This window comes from Myotis nattereri (genome assembly GCF_964212035.1).
Source record: "Myotis nattereri genome assembly, chromosome: 11".
In the NCBI taxonomy this organism is placed as follows: domain Eukaryota; kingdom Metazoa; phylum Chordata; class Mammalia; order Chiroptera; family Vespertilionidae; genus Myotis; species Myotis nattereri.
The window spans coordinates 15,858,404-15,864,403 of record NC_138086.1 but is presented as its reverse complement, the minus strand read 5'-3'; positions in this window follow the sequence as shown (position 1 = coordinate 15,864,403).

Genomic DNA, 6,000 nt, shown 5'->3' with positions numbered 1-6,000 from the left:
GGCAGAGGATTTTCGGGGCGGAGCGGGGGCGGGCATGACCCAGCACCTGGGAGCGCCGCCGATTGGCGGAGGAGAAGGTTGTTCCCTCAGGCTGGCCGCTGATTGGCTGCGGGGGAGGCGGCCTGACGTCCTCAGAAGTTGAGCAAACACCTCCTCCTCCCGGCTCGCATCCCAATTGTTGCCGGGACTTCGGGGCCTACCCTGCCGGGACCCGGGAGCTGGGAGGCGGCGGGGACCGGTCAGCGCCCGGCAGGACAAGGTGAGGAGGGTGCGGCGGGCTCCGCCGCCTGGATGCGCGGGGATGGGGGGTCGCCGGCGGGACGGGGTGCGGCCGGGAGCCCGGGCGGAGCTCTGCGCCCCGCTCCTGCGCCGCGCGGGGGCCCCCCCGCTCTCCCCCCCCGCCCCACCGCAGGCTGCCCGGCTCGCCGCTGCGCGCAGGGGCTGGGGGAGTGAGGACGGAGGGCTCAGCCCAGCTGGGGGGCCGCTGGCGCGGCTCCCAACTGGCTGCATAGAAGCGGGCGGGATGCCATTCGGATTTCTTTTTTGGCGGCGGAAGGGGGTGGGGCTGCCGAGGAGTCCAGGATCGATCCGTGTTGGAGCCGAGGAGCAAACTCTCTGTTGATTCTCGGACTGAGTGCTTCTTTAGATTGGCTGGCTGCGGGGGTGGTTGATGGAGATTGGGGGTGGGGGGGGGGGTGGGGGACAAGACCCCATCCCCGCCGCCGTCTTTCTGTGCAGTTGTTGCCCAGTTCTGGCCTGCTTAGCCCAACCCTGATCACAAACTTCTCACCCGGCCATCTCGGGCTGGCTTTGACATGGACCCTCCCTCTCGCCCAGCAAGCTGCGGCTCCGGTCCGCACTCTAACAGATAAGAGGGGGCGGGGGGCGGGGAATTGGACGTCTTGGATCTCAGCGCCTCCTGAACCCCGAGACTTGCAGGGTCTGTGTGGGCCAGTGAGGAGCCCGCCCGCCCGGCGAGTGGGTGCGGGTGGAAGCCGTTTGTTCGCCTGCCCTGCCTGACGGAAGTGGGCTCCAGTGTCCTCACGCCTTCCAGAAGCGATGTGCTTTCCAGACACCGATTTTAGGGGAGTGGACGTGGGGTGGGAGCCTGGAGAGCGGGGAGGAGAGCGAGTTCAGTAACCTGAACGGAGAGGAGCATGTTTTGATATTGTGGGCCATCCATCGGGGATGGGGATGGGGAGAAGATGTCGCTGTGATTATGCAGGCGTCGCTGGCTGTACACACACAGGTCGCTGACCCGGGCACTGGCTTCCACATACTTTATTTAAAAACAGAAACCCCTCCCAGCGCGTTGTGTTATTGTCTGTGTGTGCATGCATTTTGATTTTGCCACTTGCACTTCCTTTCCCGCCTTTTCCCCATAAAGACTAGCGAGCCCAGGGCTTCCTGACCTGGTGATGTCAACCGGTGGCTTTTCTGCAAAGTGAGCTGGGAGGACAGAGGTTTAAACCAACGTTCCTAAGTCACTCTCCCACTCTCCAGAAATCCGTATTTGTTATCACTCTCATTTGTTATGGGCGGCATCAGCAGCAGCACTTCAATTTGAATTATTTACAATTGGAATCCCCCCCCCCCCCCCCAGCTAACTTTAAACCTTTATTTAAGTCTTAACCAATCGTGGCTTGGGAGTTTGGAAGTGGTCTTTCGAGTGTAGGTAGTGTCCATTTAACAAAAAAGTTTTCATTATTGCAAATTATTTTTTTATAGAAATAAAACTATCAACAGTGGCAAATTTCCTTGGTGAGGCCACAGCAAATTCCTGAAATTCATGGAATAACAGAAACACTGGGCATTTTGAATGGGAAATAACCAATAACATTATCACCATATTTATCTCAGATGAAATCATTTAAGATGCATTCCTATTTCAGGGATGCTAACATGTGAAAAAATAAAAAGTCTTAATTTGAATAAATGCAGCATCAACATGGTAAGTTGTTTATCTTGAATGCCCGTGCCTAAAGGGTGACGTTGCAAAGAGGGCTTCCTGGGCTCCTTTTTTGGATGTAAGACTGGGAGGGAATTAACAGGAAGCCATTGTGAAGGCCTTATAGCAAGCATGTCAAACTCAAAGGTGAACACAGGCCAAATAAACAAGGCTTAAGTTTATGTGGGCCGCAAAAAAACAAAAGCTTCAATTTTCATAGAAACGTAGGTGTATCGTGATAGACATGCTGAATAAAAGGGCTGAAATAAATAAGTCATTGTTAACATAAAATATAGAACATTTTAATAAAAATTAATACTTTTGCTTGAACATTAACTTACCAGACTCTGAATAACTGCACAAATAAATAAGCGTAATGCAAATAAACCTATTTTTCTTGTTCTCCGAAAACGAAATATTTCCTGTTGCGCACACCAAACAAGTCAGTCCAAGACTAATGACGTGGCCATCAGCTGCTAAAATGTTCGCTGCTGATATTAGTGGAGAGAAATGGTGTGCCTGTGCGTAAGGGAAGTGAATGCAACACGATTATAGTAATCAGTCATTAGCGAATGTTGTAGTTTGTTATTAATAATTATGTATAACAGGATATTGTAAAAATTAAGTTACGAAATCTTTATTAAAACATTTCTTACATACCATTATATTTGTTATGGGGCGAGTTTGACATGCTCGCCTACAAGGTCTGACAAAGAGGAGAGGGAGATAGTGTCTTCTGTTGGTGGCGTCGCTGTGCTCCTCTTGGAGGAGCGCTCAGGCTTAGAGACTTCATTTTTGAACATTTACGGAGTGTTTACAGCATGCAAGGCCGTGCTCAGCACTTTATGTGTATTAGTTCAAATAAACCTCACAGCAGACCCGACTCCGTTTTGCAGATAAAACGTAGGCAGGTTGTTATGCACCGAGGCCACAGAGTAAGTGGAGTCCAGTTGCCCAGGCCATCTGTGGACAAGGAGCTGGTGTTCCTTTGAGGTGTGGCCCTCCTGTTGCAAGCTCTGGGCTCCCGATGACTGCAGTTAGTTAATGCAGGTAACAGGAGAATGGCTGCCGCCCATCGTCTTTTTGGTGTTTTTGCTTCCTTGTCTAGTATACTTTAGCTGGATCTCCCTGAGTCAGAGTGTCTATTTATGTTCTAAAATTCTAATGATTTTGTAATCCACAGTGCCCGGGCACTAATATCCTTAATGGACTATGAGAGCTGAAAAGGGCTTTTGTACTGTAAATTAGTCTGGAAGAGGGAAACTGGGGTCAAGAGAGGGAACCCCACAACTAGTTATTAGTTTCGGCTCCCAGGTCTGTATTTTCCTACCATATTATATTGCATTTCATAACATTTGTTGGTCTCTAAGACCTTGGCAGGGAATAGCTTTTTTTGTTGTTGTTGAATGTTGTGGCTGGGAGCCGGGTGGGGAGGGGAATGTGAGTCCCTGTTTGGTGTGTTTTGTTTTCTCGGCTGCATAGGTCTTTATGATGTTCACTTAAACTTGGTCATTGATTCATTCACTTTTTTTTTTCTTAAAACATTTGAGTCTCCTTCGTACCAGTAACAAAAGATGAATAAAACGCAGTTTATTCCCTCAGAGCATTTACAGTTTAGCAAAGAGACAGGCAAACAAGCAGAGAGACATTTTGGATGAGTCTCCAATTCAGAACTAACTTTGCATTCCATCTCAGTGAAACAAAACCTGTGGGCTAGACACCAGGAGAACCTTGGGTCTCAGATCCTTGGATAACTATGCCTCGTTCATGGGCTTGAGAATTTAGGAGTATTCTTAGACCAGATTAGTTAATATTAATAGAGTCCACCCACCCAAGTCTACTTTTTTAAAAATTTCTGGCCGACTGTAAGGAGTTTAATGTGGAAGCATTGCAGGATGTAGCTGTGCAACAGGAAGGACAGGTATGGAGGAAGAACGGTGTTACTGCATGCCCAAGCCTGGTTCTAGCAAGCCTTGGGGTTGGAAGGTATTTGAATTAGTGCTAGGCCATCATCAGGTGTTCTGTTAATTTGTAACTTTTTGGGACCTCTCCAGGAGTATCATGGTCTGAATACCAAATACCACGTAGTGCGGGCCAAGGCGCACCGCCATGGAGCTGCCTTCCCTTAGCTACAGTACCAAGGCTTCCTGGGAAACCATGGTTTTAAAAGACACTTGTGTTTTTTGAGTGAATTGGAAGGGTAAGTAGAAAACATTTTCATTTCTCAGCCATTTCCTTAGTTTGTTCAACTCAAGGTTACTCCATTCCTTAGCCTCTCAATATTTAATCAAGATGTGTACCTGATTGGTACAACAAATAATTGGCATTGAGAAATCTCTCCATGCGATTTAGTTTGAGTTTGAGTCATTGAATTATGGACTGGTGGCATTATTTTAAAAATCTAAACATTAGGACAAAGAGTACGTCTGTGACTACTGGGGCTAGAGATGGGAGGTTTGGACTTAATTTGTTAATTCAGAATTTGTATTACTTTATACGTGTCCCACTGGACACAGAAATTAGGAGGCCCTTTTTGTACTTAAGTTCTTGAATTTAGCTAGCAAATTGTTCTGGTTTAGGTGAGTGGTTTGTGAGTTTAAAGAGTTTCCTGGTTAGGTTGATGCTATGAAAAGGATTGAAGAGACTTAAAGGATTTTTTAATATTAGATGAAGAAATAGAAAGCTCTATGTAGACCTCAGCTCTCTTAAACTACCTACCACTCTTACTCATGAAAATCACAAATCAAATACAATGCGGTATGGCATACGTACTACCTAAACAGTAGCAGATAGAGGTAACTTAACCAGTTAACTGCCACGATATTTTGAATTTAATTAAAAAAGGTCCGCTGCTTGCGTCTCTAGATGCTTATAGCGTACAAATGGTTAATCCAGTTACGTTTAAAAGTTATGACTACCAGGACAGTAGACTGTTTTTATTGTGATTCATCCATAGATACTTGGAAAATGATTTTTATAAACCACAGAAAATTCCTGATTTTTATGGGGCTCACTACCTTCAGGGTCATTCTGACTCTAATATTCAGTTAAAATCAGTAATTGATAATTCACCAGTTAGAATCAGTAATTGATATTTCACTATCAGATTTTTAAATTTTTTTAGAAATTTCATCTGAGAGAGAGAGAGATGGGGGGAGAGAGAAAAGAAAAACATCAATGAGCTGCGTCCCACATGTGCCCTGACTGGGAATCGAACCTGACACCTTTTAGTGTATAGGACAATGCTCTAATCAACTGAGCCACACCAACCAGGGCTCACCATTAGATTTTATATATATATATATTTTTTTTTATTGATTTTTTACAGAGAGGAAGGGAGAGGGATAGAGAGCTAGAAACATCGATGAGAGAGAATCATCGACCAGCTGCCTCCTGCACAGCCCCCACTGGGGATGTGCCTGCAACCAAGGTACATGCCCTTGACCGGAATCGAACCCGGGACCCTTCAGTCCCCAGGCCGACGCTCTATCCAGTGAGCCAAACCGGCTAGGGCACCATTAGATTTTAATGGGGACCATATAATTAAATGAAATTGTCTCACCCTGCTCCTGTTGGATCCCATGAAAATGGGCAGAAATGGAATTTCTGCTTCTTTAGAAGTACCTAACATCATGCTATGCACATCTTAGGGGCCCACCAGATTTTTTTGAATTAAAGAAAGAAATCAAAACACGTCTTCTATAATCAATGGGCAAAATCTAACTCCATCAGGAAAATTTTGGGCTTTTATTATATTTTTATTTAAATATCCAAAAGATCAGCTACTACTATATTAATATATGTAATTGTACAAAGACCAGTCTGCTCATCATTTGAAAGGACCTTCCCAAATACGTATCAGTTCCTCTGCCTGTGAACATGGCTTTTCCTCAGATAGAATCTTTTATAAATACACCTCACAAAATGTTCTTTGTTTCCTTCATGTGATTTGGGGTGATGATATACTTAATCACCACAGTTTATATCATGGTCACTGAAAGAGAATTGTGGTATATGTATGGAGTGCCATGCTCTATCTATCTATCTATCTA